Source organism: Ambystoma mexicanum, chromosome 5q, assembly GCF_040938575.1.
Source record: "Ambystoma mexicanum isolate Mex_15411 chromosome 5q, UKY_AmexF1_1, whole genome shotgun sequence".
Lineage (NCBI taxonomy): Eukaryota > Metazoa > Chordata > Amphibia > Caudata > Ambystomatidae > Ambystoma > Ambystoma mexicanum.
In genome coordinates, this window is record NC_090933.1 from 982,507,954 (window position 1) to 982,527,131 (window position 19,178).

Consider the following 19,178-nt stretch of genomic DNA (forward strand, 5'->3'; position numbering starts at 1 on the left):
TATTTTTGATAATCCTTCAACTGCCTATCTTTCTGAAGATCTTGTCCTCGATGATACATTGTTTCGTTAGGACAGCCCGAAGCAGGGTCTGGAACCGACGCCTATTCCCGTTAATCAGAAAGGTCCCTAAGTTGTTGTTGACGGTGGGGAATAGGAAGCATCTATTTCAGATAGACACAGGAGCACAGAAGTGTTCCATTGATCGTTCACATGTTCCAGACATTCCACTGTCGGGGCAGAATAATGTTTCTGTAGGGTTTTCTGGTACGCCAGTGGTTAGTCCGGTTTCCCTGCCGGTACCGATTTCACTGGGTCCATTCACGGATTACTGTCCGTTTCTTCTGACAATGAACTGTGGAGAGAATTTGTTGGGGTTGAATCTGTTGAAGGAATTAAATGCAGTAATTCATTGTTCTTCGTATGGAGTGCGTTTGACGATTTCACCTCAGCAATCTTCTGCCTCACAGTTTCGGACTAGACCTTTGCCGCCAGAAGTTAGCGACATTCCGGCGTGTTTATGGGCAGTTGACGACAATGATGTCGGTATTTTGCAAATTGAGCTTGTTAAAATTGTTTTGAAGCCTGGAGTTAAGTTGCCACAAATTCCACAATATAAGACTTCAGTTGATGGTGAGCAAGCTTTGAAGTGTATAGTTTCCGATTTTGTACATTGTGGAGTAATCAAAGAAATTGCAGGAAGTTTGTGCAATAGCCTTATTTTACCGGTGTATAAGAAAGGGGATAATGCAATCCCATTCCGTTTCATTATCGATTTGCGCGCTATCAATAAGATTGTTGCTCCACAATTTCCAATTGTGCCTGATGTAACGATGATACTTACAATGATTCCAGCTTCTGCTACTCATTTCAGTGTGGTGGATCTTAAGAATGCCTTCTTTAGCATTCCAATACACGTTGTTAGTAGATATTTGTTCGCGTTCACCCTAGGGGGGTGCTCGTTTACTTTCACCCGTGCACCACAAGCGTACACGGACAGTCTGAGCATTTATAGTAGGGCTTTGAAAGAGGAGCTCGATACACTTGAGTTACCTTCTTCTTGTACATTACTACAGTATGTCGACGACCTTCTCTTAGCAGCTGACTCCGAAAGTGCTTGCAAGTAAGGCACTGTGTTATTGCTTATTCATCTAGCAAAGCATGGGCATAAAGTTTCATTGAAAAAGTTTCAGTATTGTCGATAGGAGGTCACCTATTTAGGCTATCTCCTGTCAAAGGGGGGAAGAAGATTGACACGTGAACGAATTAAGAGCATTTCTGGCATGTCTGTCCCAAATACACAGAAGGAAGTTAGAGCCTTGATAGGACTGGCTTCTTACTGTAGACCGTGGATCCCTAACTTCTCACTAGTTATAAAACCAATGTTGGCATTGACAAAGAAGGGCATTTATTTGCCACTACCGTGGAACATGGAACACCAGAAAGCTTTTGATCTGCTTAAGACTGCACAGTGTTCAGCACCAGTTTTGGGCACACCAAATTATGATAAGGCCTTTGTGTTGTATGTGCCTGAACGTAATGGATGTGCTTTAGCTGTGTTAACGAAGGAACATGGGGGGGAGAATAGACTGTGCGGTTATTTTTCCTCCACACTTGATCCTGTTGCATGCGCTTTGCCGAGATGTTTGAGAGCTGTCGCTGCTGCTGCTACGTCTGTAAAGCAGACTGAGGGTATGGTTTTAGGCCATACTTTAACCGTGATGGTACCTCACTCTGTAGACGTTCTATTAAATAGAACTCAAGCGCAACACCTTACTTCCGCATGATTAACTAGATATGAACTGATTCTATTTGCACAGCATATCCAAATTAAAAGGTGTTGCATATTGAATCCGGCTGAATTGTTACCTCTTCCGCATGATATTGCTTGCAATGATGAAATGTCACATGACTGCCTTTATACTACAGAGCAAGAAACTAAAGGCAGGATTGATTTGAAAGATACACTTCTGAATGATCCACAAGGGGAGCTGTTTTGTGATGGCTCCTGCTTCAAACTTCCGGATGGTACATCCACTGCTGCTTATGCCATCACTACATTAAGCACGATCGTGGAAACCAAGAGAATTTCGCATAACTCTGCGCAGGCCGCAGAGATTATTACACTAACTCGAGCTTGTGAACTTTCTGAAGGGCTTAGAGTGAATATATTTACTGACAGCCAGTATGCCTTTGGGGTGGTTCACAACTTTGGTAGATTATGGGCAGAACAAGGTTTCCTGACCTCACACAGAACAAAAATCCTACATGGCACCTTGATAGTTCAGCTACTCTCAGCACTTGCGCTTCCTATTCAACTAGCAATTGTGAAGTGGGCGGCACATCAGAAAGTAATAGATGATGTAGGGAAAGGGAAGGCTTTTGCTGACAGGATAGCTAAACAGACTGCTACTGATTTATACTCAGAAATGTATGTTACAAAGGAAGCCACAAATACTTGTACAGTAGATGAAGGGATTGACTCGATAAAGAATATTCAAGCTGATGCCACTTTAGACAAACTTAAACACTGGGCTGAGGGTTTGGCAAGTTTGTATGAGGAAGGGTGTTGGGTGGACAGTTCAAAAGGAAGATTGATGCTAGCCGATGCATATGTCATCGCTATGATCACAATGGCACATGGTCCCACTCACAGGGGCCAGGAAAATCTGCAAAATGCTAGAGTATGTCTGGGTGAATGTTAACATCTCAAAAACAGCTGAGTGTTTTGTCCAGAATTGTATGGTTTGCTTACAGCATAATGCGGTGAAGGGTACAATGACACTGAGGGGTAGTTTTGGTCCCCCCTCTGTGCCTTTTGAAGTGATTCATTTCGACTTCATCAAGATGGAGCACTGTAATAACTACAGAATGTCTTGGTAGTTATGTGTGCCTTTAGCAAGTGGGTGGAAGCCTTCCCTGTGAAAGATGCTACAGCAATGACAACAGCGAAAACCATGCTTAAGGAATATTTACCTAGGTTTGGTTTGCTGAGGGTCATTGTCATGATCTCTGCTTCCAAAAGATCAGGACTTGCCCGACTCCCTTGGAAGCAGACCCATAACCCCGGTTCCGAGTGCCAGCCAGTCCCAATTGGGACCTTTTGGACCCTGTCCTGGCGCCAGCGGCACCAGGCTCATAAAGATGCCCAGTCCCAGCGCTGGAAGCGCCGGGCTCATAATGCTTGGGTGGACTTACCTGCAGCAGACCATGCTGCTTACTTACCTGCCAGTTGAACCCCTGATCCTCTTCTGTTTGGGACTACTTTTCCTGTTGGGTGGGGCAGGAGCCACTCCCTAGGTTCAGAACACTGGAACTCTTCTGGAAAGCAGGAACTCTTTTCTCACCTAGGCGAGGCTGTGGAAGGAGACACCTAAGCACTACAGGAGGCTATTTAAACCACACCCGATGGATGAATCTTGCTTTGCGTTATTCTGCATTCTCTGCAGCAGAACGCTCATCGTGTCTTCTGCTTCTGATCCTGGGCCTAAGGGAACAAAGGCTTACCATCCTGGAATCCAGTCTTCAGCAGCACCTGTAAAGACAAAGAAAGAACAGGTTAGCACTACGGTCTTCAGTGGCAGCGCATCTCTTACCTGGTCCATCGGCTGTCACCAACGCCTCGCGCTGCATTCCGGCATCTGAAAGACAAAGGCTTACCTACTCTTCGCATGCTCCGGAGGTCTTCGCACTGCATTCCGGCATCTGAAAGACAAAAGCTTACCAGCTCTTCGCACGCTCCGGAGGCCTTCGGCGCTGCATCCCGCATCTGAAAGACAAAAGAAGGTGCGTTTAAAGACATTGGGAAACTTTATTACTCACGTGCCATTACTCCTTCCCACGCCGAATCCAGTGGGTATTCCAGCACCCTTCAGCTTCTCTAAAGCTCCGAACTTGTACCTGCAAGATCAAAGGGACAGTTAGTGCGCATCATGAAGCAGGCTACAAGCGCTTACTTACGTGCTTCCAGGCGCTTCTATTCCTCACGCGGGTTCGATCCTCAACTCTCATCAGCCCGCCATCCGCCATCGCCGGAACCCTGCAAAACAAGAGATATCATTACAAAAGACTTTTAAGACATTTGAAGTGCCCAGAACTTACCGTTCGTGCAGTTAACGACGGACAGCAGTCCTCTGAGGTCAAGAGGCCTGCACCCTTATCCAGTGAAGAAACTGGTTACGGCACCCTGCCCCGAGGCAGATGGAGAGCTCGGCGTTCACTTACCTAAGGTTAGGGCGTTAACCTTTGGGGTTCTACAGGAGAAGAGAAAGGGAGGAGGAGAGAGGCACCCAATAACCCCAGTTCATTAATCCCATATTTTCTATCTGCAGACATCTTACTCTTCGAGTCAGACATACAGTGCACAGAGGTCCTGCCCAAAGAGCCAACCGTGTGTTACACATCACCTTTGAAGATACGGGAATCAGGTGAGCGTTACAGTCATCTGGTCAGATAATGGTCCACGTTTTATCGCTGCTGTTATTCTGCAACTATGCGCAGGATTACAGATCAATAAACGGTTCCATTCGGCTGGACACGCTCAGAGTGCTGGACTTGTAGAACGCCATAATGGTATCTTGAATAATAAAATTGCCAAGGTTTGTGCCAGCAGTAATCTGAAATGGCCAGATGCTTTACCTATAGCGCTACTGTCCATGCGGACAACCCCACAGACTAGAACTGGGCTCTCCCCCTATGAAATTATAATGGGAAGGCCAGCTAATATTTGGAACCTGCCAAGACCCAGAGAATTAAGAGATGTAGAGCATTTGCTTCTTGCTGAATACTGTGACTAGTTAACTCAAAACCTGTATTTTATTTACCAACAGGTGCGAGAAGCCCTCCCAGTTAAATACGAGGAGCCAGGTCACAAAATTCGACCCAGTGACTGGGTGCTCACAAAGTCATTTGAGAGAGCATCCAGCCTCACACCGCGCTGGAGAGGACCATTTCAGGTCCTGTTAGCCACACAGACTGCTGTACGAGTAGCTGGCCGACGACACTGGATACATGCTACACACATCAAGAGGATACCTTTCCCTTTACCACACCACGGAGAAGAAAAGAAGGAAACTACTTGCTCGTTTCTGGTGATCAATCGGTCTTGAACAACATCAAGGGTATTTCGGAGACTCTTCCTGAGGAGACTGCTGCTTTGTCTTTGAATTCATCTTTGGATCTTTCTACGCCCTTAAGCAACCTTGCCTCTAATTCACCCCTTCCATCAGGAAGCAACGACACACTGTTTACAGATCACGCAGTGCCTGGAGTCTTGAGGTACGATCTGCGTCCACAGCATTAGACATACAACACAGCACAGCTGTGCCCACAGGAAACGACTGTTGAGCTCTTCCCTTGCCACTTGTGTGCTGAAACATAAGTAAGTGGCTGGGACGGGGGCGTGGCGTAGCGGCCGATGTAGTGAGACGCACTGCCGAGGAGCTCCGGAGCGATCCTGACAAAATCCGATATAAACTAGCCTAAATTGGTTCCAGAATACTGCCAAAGTCTCCTCACAGAGACAGGAACACCTGCTGCCCACCCGGCGAAGCCCCGGAGAAAACCGGGTGGTGGAAAAGGAGATAGACCGTCGGAGGGGAATCGCCCAGCGAAATCAAAATGGAGGACGCACGAGCTGTGGGAGGACCCCGGCCGCGTAATACAGAATGAACCGGTGAATCCATGCGAGAGGGACACATCACGCGCATAACAAAGAAACCAGTGTGGGTAGACTCGAGCCTGAGTCAACCCTGCGACGTGGAGACCGGCACGGCCGGTGGAAGTGGGACGTGGAAGCGGGAAGGCCCCTGACACATACGTAGCAGGCACGGGAAAGCCTGAACCCGAAGCAACGCCCGCAACGAGGGTCTAACGAACACACCAGCCGGAAGAGTTCAATAATCCTGTAAAACACCGGGAGCAGGCCGGCGGAAGAAGCAGGGGCTACGGCACGTGGAGCGCAGCCAAGACTGGTACTGGCGACGCAGGCAGAGGGCGGCTCCCCCGCGATGCCGAACAAGAAAGCGGAGGGGAAAACCAAGCAAGTAAGCATGGAGACTTTTACGACGGCGTCCGGACACAAACTGTCGCCGTCGGCGGACAAAGCAGCAGCCGCGGATGACACGTCGCGCCCAGTGGAAGCTGTCAACGAAGGCACGATACTGGAAGCAATGGCCTCCATGAAAGAATCGCTCGAAAACAAAATGGACACAGCAATCGGGGCCCTGAAAGCATCTCTAGAAAATAAACTGGATATGGTAATGGTAGATGTGGGCCTTCTCCGCCAGGACGCGAGGAACCTAACAGAAAGAGTGACGGCGACGGAACAGCAGGTGCAGCAAAATACGGCGGGGGTTGCGGTAATGCAGACACAGATGTCGGAGGTACTACAGAGAATTAAGGTTCTGGAAAGGAGAGCAGAAGACACAGAGGGGAGAGCGCGGAGGAACAACATCCGCATAATTGGAATTCCGGAAGGTGAGGAGGGCAAAGACCCCACTGAATATGTCGAGAACATGCTCCTCCAGGAGGTCGGAGTAGGTGCATTATCCCAGGGCTTTGTGGTAGAAAGGGCACACAGAGCCCTGACTGGAAGACCCCAACCGGTTGCCCCCCCGAGAGCGATGATTGCTAGGATCATGAACTACAAAGACAGGGAGAAAATACTAGCGTTCTCAAGGAGGGGGGGGGGGATCATCAGGAAATCTTCCAAGATCACAATGTATCCGGACTACACAGCTATGGTACAGAGGCAACGAGCACAGTTCGGCCCAACAAAAGAACGCCTCAGGACTGCGGGGGTGGGATACATGCTCCTGTTCCCTGCAAAACTCAAGGTGATACACCAAGGCAAAACATGTTTTTTCGACTCCACTGGAGAGGCCCACAGTTGGATGGACTCACAAGGCTTCCCCCGGCTGAGGCAGAGAAATGCTAATAATCCTGGAAATACACCCCGATGAGAAGTAACAAAGGCAACCTGGAACAAGAAAATAAGCCTTATGTAAATTAAAAGAAGCTAGCAGTAAGCACGGAGGAGCAATCGGCCCCACTTTAGCTGCATTGGCTGAGAGAGGCGGCACCCCCGAGAAGAATGAACTATCCGTTTGGATGTCAGTATTAAGGCATCACGCTGTGGCGAGTCTGCGCCCATTACAGGAGCATGGCGAGAGAAGCGGCGGAGCCCGAGCAGGGGGAGGGTGGCTGGGCGTTAGTTTTTCAGTTTTGGTTGAAGTTATGGACGTTGAATGGAGTGAATGGGCAGTACAAGGCACAAACTACGGAAGGACTATTGCAAAGAACACTGAAATAATACAGACAATAAGCGACCAGAGCAACATGGGACAGGACCCATGTGACAGCAGCAGCCGCTGCATCAAGAGGCATAGATCCGGGACCAGGACACCGAGGGAGATGAGCACGAGAGGAATAAAGCGCAGGGTGCAAGGACATGGCAGTGGGACAACGAAGCCAAGCAAACAAAGGAGATCATGGAACCGGATGAACTGACGATAGCTACCTGGAATGTGAGAGGATTGCCTATGTCAAGAGACTTAGGGTTTATGCCTGGCTAAACCGGATGAAAATCAAGATAGCGATGTTACAGGAGACACACCTCACAAGAGACAGGCAGGCCAAGGTGGACAAGAAATGGGGAGGACAGATTTACAGCGCCACATATTCAAGTTACGCACAAGGTGTACTAATATGGATTGCCCCAGAGGTCCCATTCCAGCTACTCAAGCAGGAGACCGACACAGAGGGACGGCTGGTACTGGTACATGGCATGCTAGAAAACAAGGAGGCATGCCTGGTCAACACCTACGCACCGAATACTGACGCAACGGACTTCTTCAGAAAGCTAGCGCCCAAGTTTGCGCAATATAGGGAGGCGACGTTCATCTGGGCCGGCGACTTCAACTGCACCTTGAATCCCCTCCTCGACGGATCTGATAATAAATACAAGAAGCCGGCGCCTCCAGCTAAAGAACTGTGTAGGATCCTGGACCAGCTACAGCTAGAAGACATATGGAGACAGGTACATGGGGAGGGGAGGGGTTATACACACTACAGCGCACCACATGGAACATTTACACGTATAGACTACATATTCGCGGGCAGGGAATCACTACAAGATATCACGGGAATCACCATTAAAGCATGCACACTGTCTGATCATGCCCCGGTAGTGGCGACATGGGCACACACCAATAGGAAAGCCCCTATCCCAACGTGGCGACTTCGGGCAGAGGCCCTGAGGGAGGGTGACTTTGAGGAACACCTCCGCGAGGTGATCGAGGATTATTTTGAGCAAGATGAGGGCAGCGTTGAGAGTGGCGCTGTATTATGGGACGCATGCAAGGTGGTAATAAGGGGAGCTGCAATAGGCAAAACAGGAGGATTGACGGGGGTGGCCATGAGGGAATTGAATGAACTCGAGAGGGTGATCGAATTGAGAGAACAACGAGCGGGATTAGAGGGGGAGCAACCTGGAGAGCTGATAGAGCTGCGGACTAAATGTATGTTGCTCTGGGAAAAACTAGGGAGGCTAAACTATGGGAGGTACCTACAGTGGTTACACGCGGAAGGGGATAAACCTAGCAGGCTCCTGGCCTGGTTTACCAGACAAGAGAATAAAAAAGATCCCATAACGGTGTTAGAAGATCACACCGGGGCAGAGATCAGGGACCAAGGGCACATTAACGCAATGTTTGCACGTTTTTATGAGCAACTATATACCCCGAATCCGGACATAGACCCGGAGGACATAACAGATGCACTGGCAGAAATAGGGTTGCCGAGGCTGGAGGAGGAACAGGCCCAGCTGCTGGATGCACCCCTCACGGTGGAAGAAATAGAGATGGTGATCGCAGAGCTTCCCACCGGCAAAACCCCGGGGCCGGATGGGCTTCCGGGGGAATTCTACAAGATGTACAAGGGCGCCATTGCCCCGAAATTGCTTGAGACATTCCAAGACGCATATGAGACCATGCGTCTCCCGACAAGCCTGTCGGAATCGATAATTGTCCCGATTCTCAAACCAGGGAAGCCCCCCATGAAATGCTCCTCCTATAGGCCAATATCCCTTATTAATCAGGATGCCAAAATATTAACGGCAGTCCTAGCCAACCGCTTAAAACAGGTAATATCCACGCTGATCCACCTGGACCAAACGGGCGACGTTCTGGGAAGGAACACGTCCTGGAACCTCCGCAGACTTCACCATGTGATAGAGAGACAAATCGACTGCAAGACGAGAGTGTAATAGTGTCTTTGGATGCTGTCAAAGCTTTCGATTCTGTGCGTTGGGAATGGCTGATGGGTGTACTCGCCCACTTTGGTATCGGGGAGGGGTACCTCCGGTGGATCAGGTTACTATACAGGGAACCCAGAGCTAGGGTGAAAACGGGGCGATTCACATCTGAGGAGTGGAAGATACATAGGGGAACTAAGCAGGGGTGCCCGCTATCGCCAATGTTATATATCCTGGCTCTAGAGCCATTTGCGGTATTCCTCAGAGCAGAATATAGAGACACCGGACTGGACATAGATGGGGTGCTCCACCAAATCTTGCTATATGCGGATGATATGCTCCTATTCGACCGTGAGCCAACCACTAACCTACCCTGCCTCCTAGAGGCGATCGGGGCGTACACTAGGCTTTCGGGCATAGCGATTAATAAAGAGAAGTCCCTCCTCTTCCCCGTGGCAGGACTGAAATACGTCCCCCCCCATTGTTTGCCGGACCTGGGTCTGACGTGGGCACCCCGCACCTTTAAATATCTGGGTATAGGGATACAACATAATACCGCTGATACCCATGCATCCAACACGCTCATCGCTCTAGGCAAAACGCAGCGGTCAATGACTTTCTGGGGGACACTACCACTGGGAATGATGGGCAGAGCCGCTCTCCTGAAAATGGTGGTGCTGCCCCGCCTACTATACTTCCTCACGAACATCCCATACAACATACCCAGGGCCTTTTTCACCAAACTGAATACAATAACGCGTTAATTCCTATGGGGGGGAGGGAGAAATAGAATCGCAATAAGGACCCTGCAGAAGGACTACGAAGAAGGGGGTATCAGACTACCGGACTTTGAGAAGTACTATTTAGCGGGGCAGCTGCAATTTGCAGTAAAATGGCTGGGGGAAGACGAAACAATAGGCACTCGCATTTTCCAACCTGCATTGAAACAGTATTACCTAAGGGAAATACTATGGCTCGATAGACCCCGGCTCAGAACCCTGCCGAACATGCTTAACATCACAGTGGACTTATGGAAAAGAGTGTGGAAACTCCAAGGGGCAAAGGATCCGCAGTCAACGCAAATCCCCCTAGCGGGTCTCCTGGGAGGGAACACAAACACATTAGCAACATACCGAGCACACTGGGAAGCTAAAGGGGTAGCACAAATTGGAGACCTGTGAAGGGAGGGAAGGTGGGCGGACTTCCACGAAATGGTAGATAAATACGAAATACATATGGGTCAATTCATCCTATATACCGGCATGTTGAGAAAAATCACGGGAAGATGGCCAGATTGGGAAGACCAGGACGAGGAAACAGCATTAGATGTATGGTATGACATTGCAGAGGGAACGCACACAACCTCTAGGTTGTACGAACAGCTACTGAAGTCCAAGGACCCACAGGAACAACACACGAGGCAGTGTTGGGAGGAGGAGTTGGGGAGGCCCCTCAGCAATCAAGAATGGACCAGGGCCTTACGATATCCAAAAAAGGTATCCAGAAATGCAAGGTTTAGGCAGGTGCAGCTATACGTAACGCATAGAGCATATCTCACACCCAAGAAAATGAATAAAGTCCATACAGGAGCTCAGAGCGGGTGCCCCCGCTGCTTGTCGGAAGAAGCAGACATGGTACACATGTTCTGGTCCTGCCCAGTGATACAGGAGTTCTGGGACGGGATCAGACTTAAGATAGCGGGAAGTGGACTTCAAATCCAGGCGGAACATCCCTAAAAGTACCTACTGGGCCTCTTCTCGAGGGGGGGTAGGCATGATTCACATCTGGCAAAGATGAAAGATTTGATAACTATACTGGCCAAGAGACGGATAGCAATGACATGGAAGTCAAAGGAGGGCCCGCGTGTGGAGGCATGGTGGTCAGACCTTCAGAAGTGGGCGCAGGCAGAGACAGTGGTGTGGACAAGAGCAGTGTCAAGAGGGGAAGGTGAAACTGTGCACAAGTTGTCTGCATGGAACACACTAATACAAGACCTGGTGCCTGACTCCACGGGAGGTCCAGACCGAACTGATAAGGTCACTGGGGAAACTATGAAACTACAATGGAAAGACAAGATCCGCAAGAAGTGCCAATAAGCCATCTATGTTAAAGTTGTTAGCACGTTATGTGTTTGTTGTTGTTTAAAAAAAAAAACAATAAAGAGATTTAAAAAAAAAAAGTAAGTGGCTGGGACCAGTGAAAACTATCTTCAATCAAGATCACGTGGTCAGGAGATCACCAGCAAACGAACTACAGTGTTTATCACAGAAAATTTTCAGGAAAGAGCTTCGAGGAACAATGCCTGTCGCTATCTCTACTCGTACGGAGCAACCGATCGATTGTGTGGCTAACAAAGAAATCGGACAGAAAAATACATGGTCCTTGAGGATGTATTGTTTCGTTGTAATTATGTTACCCGGTCTGACAGTAGTAATTGCTCTTGGGTTTTGGTACATCAAGTGGGTACGTCCACTTGAAACCTTTCTACCTACTGAGAGTGTTCCCACTATGTCTTCCCCTTTCGTGCATCTGCACACTCTATCTCCCAGGGATTCCCAACACAGACAGAGTTATCACAATAATATGCTTTTGTTAATCATTAATGCGACTCATGCAATTTTAAATAGAACTCATTGCTGGATCTGTTCGCATTTGCCACAACACGGGGAAAAAGTTTTGGGCTGGTATATTCATCTTTTGCCTCTAGCTACTGCATGCTATGCCTCTCTAAGGGCATTATTCTTTGGTTGTTGGAATGATAGCATCTCAGGGAACTTTGACAGGCCTAATTTAAATGAATTTGAAAGGCAAGTCCTGACGCCTCTGGGATGCTCCCTTTTATCAAATAAGAGCAAGCTTAATGTTGCTTCTATTAGGCCTTCCGATAGACTTTCTAGACCTTTCCAATTGTTGATTTCTTTCAAGATGGCTCCCGTAGGCAACCGGGATGCTACGCCTCCTTCCTATACTATCAATCACAGCCCCAACTCTGTCTCCTTCCGCATACAAAGGAATGGTTCTCAGTCAATGGGTACATTTGAGGGTTGTACCAATATTGCGAACTTGACTAGTGAGGACAGACCTTTGTATGTAGCCAATCCTGTTTATTTTATTTGTGGAGATGAAGCTTATCCTTGGATACCTAGGGATTGGCAGGGTACTTATTATTTGGGTATCTTGCTACCAGGGGTATATGTAGCTAGCACCTCTGAGGTCTCTAGGGCTCGTCCAAGGCAGGACGAGAACAGTGATACTCCTCACAAGTCATGGGTGATGTAGCTAAATACTTTGTGCCATTTTGGTGACAGATCATGAATTCCGAGGATATTGGGAGACTAGCAAGAGTATTGGAGAGAACCATCAACTGGACCACCGATATACTCTACAACATGACGTTAGAACAGAAAGCGATTAGATTAGTGGCTCTTCAGAACCGGTGTTAGACGTCATCCTGGCCGAGCGTGGTGGAGTATGTAAATTGGTGGGATCTACTTGTTGTGTATGCGTACCTGACTCCTCCCCGACCATATTCAAGGCAATACAAAATCTGCACGTCCTAAGTACAGAAGTACATGTTCCCGAGGGAAACTGGGATCTTAGTACTTGGTTCTGGGGCTTTTTATGGTCTTGGGGATGGAAATCTTTTCAGTCTTAATGGTAATGCTTGGTATTCTGTCGTTCTGTTGTTGTTGCATACAATGTCTTCCTCTCATATGTTCAATGGTAGGGGGGTGTTGTGCGCAAACTGTAGGAACATTAGGACCGAAAATACACGCACCTGAGAAGATGACTAATGTTTTTGTAATGAAGGATATTACTGTCAAAGATCTGATGGCAATTGATATATCTGATGAATGTGATTCAGGATGTATGGACATTGAATCGTGGAGCTACGAGTAAAGCGAATATTTTTAGTAAACCTCTTGGCTTAGGCCAAAAGGAGGGTTTGTTAAACGGTAATTATATAGTGCCTCCTTAGTATTTATATTGGCCTAGGCCTATTCGCGCTACACGGAAAACCGCGTTGCAAAGTTCCGATTTTTGGGTTAACTTTGCTGCCATTTTAAGATTCATCCGCCATTTTGATTTCCACTCGTGTGTTCTACGTTCTAAAATAATCCACTATGTTTTCGGCTTGCAGCCAAGCCTTTCGACCTTTGAGTTCTGTTAATGTTTAGGTTGTCCGAGAGCCGACTGTTTAGACTAAACAAAGAGACCCTGTGCTTCATATGAACTGTTATTCAAGTGTTGTCTGCGCTCACAAGCCTCATCTTTGTATAAACATTGGGACAATGAAGAACAAGCCTCGAGCGTATACTTTGGCTGAACTACATTGTGAAGAGACTTAGTATAAGGCTTACCACGGGATCCGAGAACATATATCATCATTGTGTCTTCATGGAAATGCAAACCTATGTAATCCTTTGCATAATATTGTATAATTTGAATGTGAACTAGGCACAAACTGTAGACCATTAATTATTAACGTGAAGAGAGGCTGGACATTATTACACGAATTGTATAAAAGCACAAATGTTTAGATGTCCATCTCTCTCTCACCTCTCCTTGTCGGCTGGTACACACTGCGAGGAGTTGGGAGCCAGATAGCTATCTGTTTTGCTTTGTGAACTGTACAGTAATAAAAGATCTGTGAATCTTTTCAGCCCGTGATTGGTGTATTTCCTTTGTGGTACTCAGCCTCGATATTTCTTTGTTCTTTCAACACAAACTAATGAGTATAAAAAGGCTTTCTGTTAAGTTGATTTATATTGCACAGTGCTACTTTCTCCAACATGGGGTCTGGCATGGATTCACGTGCTCATGAATATACCCCGTCGTAAGGCTGGGATTTCTCGGTAAAAGAAAAAAAGTTTGACTTTTGCTTCAAAACTGTAATTCTCCTGTAAACCAAACACTGCCCTCTGGGTCATAGTACCCCCATCCAATGACAGTCCTGTCCCTAAGCTCCCCGCCTGGCAGCCATCTTCAGAGTTTTACCACACGCTTCAGTGTTGGGAGTCCTCTTAGTACTCGCCAAACTATTTTCCTAATATTTCGAGTTTTTGGGTGAAATGTGAAAGTTTTTGACCGGTTTTTGGTCTTATCTTTTGACCGGAGGTCGACTACCGGCAGCGGAATCCACTGTTGGTGAGGGCCTTGCTACATTGAGGATCTTTCATCGGATCAGAGAAAGGCCCATGCTTGGGCCTACTTCGCGCCTTCTCTCCATGACCGAGGAGAAGAGATGCCTCTTCAAACTGCACGAGATGTGGACTAAGGAACATTTTCGTGGAGGATCAACACCACAAATGTCTTTACGGACCATGATGAGGAGGGATGCGAGGTCTGCCGTGTTTTTTTTAGAGACCAAAAGCATTACTACAGCAGGCTTGCGGCCTGTTTAAAATCAGTTAAGGCCTACGACTCGGCCTCCGGGCATGGTAATGCTTCCCCAACGACCGGCCGGTCACACGATCAAACTACCTCAAAAAGTGGTTGAGGTCCTTTGGGGATGCCCTGCCGACCACATCCATGGTGAGCCTACCAGTGGGGGAAGGATGCCCCCTCTAAGCGAAAGAAAATGACTCCTACGAAACTTTGCTTTCCAACGGCGGACAAGGCGATGAAGGAGATATCCCAAGTGGGCCCTTTCCTGCCTCCATTGGCTTCTCAACCAGCCAAGACAGCACCATCATCAACAGTCATCAACAGCCACAACCATATCGACTACTGCTGCTACCACCCCGTTGACGACCCCCGTTAACAGCCTCGTCGACAACCACTACTTCATCGAAAAGAGGGCAGACCACGAAGGTGGTGTCCACAGTCGCAGCGACGGCTGCTCTGTGGGTGTCCCTTCCGGGATGGCGTGAGGTAACTTCTGCGGCTTCGGTCAAGACCCCTGGAAAGGGGACAGCATCCGCTTACACCAGAAGTCTCAGAAAAGTGGAAGGAGTAAGGCTCCGACGGCCTCTAGGGGGGGTACGTAACAAGGGGCTGAGCCAAGTGTGCTGGGGAACATTTATACTAGCTCCGATGAGGGTGACGACCTGCCCAAGGGCTACTATTCGTATGACGAAGGGGGCGAGGGACCCTTGTTTGAAGGTGGGTCACCGCAGTCTCTCCAGAAGAGGTGTGCCAACCCAGAGCCTCCCCCTCTTGTTCCTCCTACAGCTCAACCCAGGGATGTTTCGTTGGACATTCTGAGCACGCTGCACACGCCTGGTATCAGAAATACAGCAGAGAATGCCGCCCACACCGGGCTCTGCTACGTATGGACGTCCTCCAAAACTGCCTTCCGGAAGCCATTCTAGGCTAAAGTGCAAGTCAAAGGACCCTGCTGATCCGAGGCGCCAACCGACACTATCACCGCCTCCACCTCAGGATTTCACTACAACAGGGGATCTTGCCATGCACACAGACACGGGCACGGATACAGCGACTATGGCGATGGACACTGACAAGGCCGATGACTTTGTACCAGTGGATGGAGAGCCAGCAGGCACATATGACCTGCACACGGCCTCTCCCCCGGATGAGGTCCGCTCCTTCCACTCAATGATATCCAAGGCCTCTGAACTTTTTCAAATGGTGCCAGAGGAGACGTAAAAGGAAGGATTAATTTGCGGAAGACCATGTCCCTCCCCTTGTTGGACGATGTAAGTGATTTTAACCCGGCACTCCACCTAAGTCAATGCCTAGCATGTGATGCACAGCTGTATCCTTAACTATATTTTTATGTCTATAAGTTCTTTTATTTCTGAATGATGTACCCTTATATCACACCCCTCTCTTTGAATCCCCCCGGCCTCACTGAACCAGGAAGCAGGCTGTTTTGCAAAGTTAAAAGATTTATTTTTATGAATTTGAACAAGATATATATCCACTTTTATGAATTTGAACAATATATATATCACACGATTAATATTTATGCAATGATCAGCATTGAGTGATATTCCAACCATCAACAATCTCTAATGCAGCATGGAATAATACTTGATATGGATAGGAAAACAATGCAGCATAAAATAATACTTGATATGGGTTCAATCAAATGCAATGTCACTCTTTCCCCCTGATACTACTCAATCCCCCCTAATATGCAATATAGAGATGGAAGGAGAGAAAACAGGTTTCAGGAATATACAATCTCAACCAATACAGTTTCAATCACAATTCCCCCCAGCAAGGAAAGAGAGAAACAGGAATGATTTCAAAACAGTTCAAATACTTTTGAATGTGGTTTGTAATGAATGGGAAAAACACTGAAAGATGGATTTAATTCTCTAAATTGGATTCAAAACTAGTGGGAGCCACTTGGTATAGTTTCAGGTAAACATTGGCAATGATGAGTGAACAACTAGCAGATTGAAAACTGAATTCTGAGGTCAGATGCAAAGAACAGTTGTTTCACACGTGATGAAATTGAGCCAAATTCAAATTCGCGGCAAACTTTTCCGCACATGAGAAACACGATTGCGGGAAAACTATAAGGAGTTTGACACTTAAATTTAGTTTCTAGCATGTACGGTATGGAAGTTACAGAGGTTTTAGTAGAGGTCGATTTTTCTCAGAAAGAGTCAAGATTTTCAAATGAAAGATGCGCTTTTGAATTACAAACAAGGATTTCTTTACACTAAGGAGTCTATGAAGCCACAAGCTACACGACAGCACAGCCACCAATCCAGTAATGCCCCCGGATGGTTTCTACCTGCCGAGACGCTTGCCTTTCTTCAGCAAATATATTAGCGCAAAGATGAATTTATCACTACAATTAACAAAGGACTATATGGATGAGGGAAAGATTCAGAAAAAGACGTAAGAGACTCTACAATGCAGTTCTGGTTATCATAGAATGGTTTTGGATTGGATTACTTTAGGGTAAGAGATTGGCTATGGACAATTCTATGCTATAGATACTCACAACTATGGTTTGTAATAGGCCCGTCAAAGATCTGGTCAGGGTTTTGGGCTGGAATTCTGCTAGCCCACCGGACAGGATTCAGGCGCTTGTATTCTGCACGGCCTCTGAACTGGATCTGACGGGTTGGTTCTGGGTTGCAGCTATCAGGTTACAGCTCTGTTCTACTGGTATGGATCTCTGGGTTCTAGCAAGAGTTCTTGGCAAGAAGCAGAAAAAGCAGAGCCCGGCTGTTCTATTGGTTTTGTTGTGTTCCCCTTGGAAGTCTAGGGTTAAAATCAGGTTTCAAGAATTTAAAGGCCAAGCTGAGAAGGGTTCAGCTTTTGAATTGGGTCTTCTGCTTTCAGAATTCTGGATTCTTGGATCTGGGTTTCTCCTGCAGAGTGCTTCGCCAGTAAATCAGTTGATGGACGAATATGTGTGTCTCTAGGTCCTAAACTGTCCCTATTTATGTATTTCCCTAAGGGGTGGGTAGGCTAAATTATACTCGGCACACCCTCTAGGAATCCTATTGATTAGGGTCTGTCCTCTCTCCTGATTTCAGAAGGAATACATGGTTTCATGATGATGTGGCATTTTACAATCCAGGGAGTACCTCCCCTTTGTTTCAGTACAGTAAATCTATTTTTCACGTAAATCATATTTATAATATCACCATCTTGCTAATAATACATATTCACATCACAGATTTTGTAGAGCACGTATCTGTCCGAGTCCCAACTCGGTGAGATCTTCGGTTCAAATTTGACCGTTTTTTGTGCTTTTGGTTAGGTACCCAGTGTCAGATCTGTCCACATTTTTCTCAATACATGCGCATGACATCTGGGCAAAATCCTGTGAAGTTTCATATTCCTAGCATTATCACAATTGCTACAACATCAAAATTTCAGTAGTCCTGTCTCTGAACATCGCACAGAGTTCAGAGTAGTTTCAAACGGTGAGCAGCATTTTCATATTAACAACCTATAAATTACAGATTTTTACAAGTTTTGCACTGTTCTCTATGAGTCCTTTTTCAAAAAGATATTTCCTTGTGATTTAAGATACACAAATCTGTCTGATCCCACCCCCATGGTTTGCTGGGCCCAGAGCAGTCCAGGGCTCTCTTCCTGCTGGCAGTTGGTTTCTGTTGACACCTGAATTTGCATTCCCTTTCAGTCCAGGAAGCCTATTGTCTCTTCCCAGAGAAGCAGAGCAAAATCTCCTCCTTTTTTGATTAGCATCCAACTGAGAGTTCCTGGGCAGAGAGCAAAAGGGAAGGCACCTTTGTTTGGGGCAAACTGTGGAATGTGCCTTTGAAGTCCAGTGTGGCTGGCCTCAGTTCACTGTAAAACACTTTGCTCAAAATTGTCTTTTGCTAAAATAGACCTTACATTTTCAACAAATATACACACAGATCTCTTAATTCCAGTCTTTTTAAAACATAGACATTGAATTGTAGCAACCTATATTGCTTTTGATGGCAAGTCTCTTCTTTTCCAAAATGTGATCTTAAGGTACAAGTTTAAACTACAGGGTAAGTAAATGATTGCTTTGACACAGACGAGAGGCGGTACTGCGCCCATATCTGACAGGTTTTTCCAGGCAAGCACCTTTTTGAATGGGGATATTTTTGTGATGAAAGGTGCTTCTCCTGACATTGTGCTTATGGGGATTCCTTAAATAAAGTGATGGTGAACACCCCACAAGGATGTTGGATCTTCTCTGCTGTTTGGGGAACATGATTTTGCAATTTCAACAGCCAAGGAAAAACGGATTTTAAAGCACTTCTGGGTTTTCCTGGCAAGCAGCACTGCCTTTTCAGGTAATTCCATTTCACTCTATGGGCAGTCCAATGACAGGTTTTGGCAGTGTGGTCTCCTGTTTTACCACTGACATAGGCAAAATGGATTGGCAGCCTATTTTTCCGGTTTCCCTTTGCACTTCTTTTACTTTTAGCGCATAGGGCTTTTTGGCAGCCATTCTGTTGTTTCTGATGAAAGCAGCACACAGTGATGTTTCAGGGCA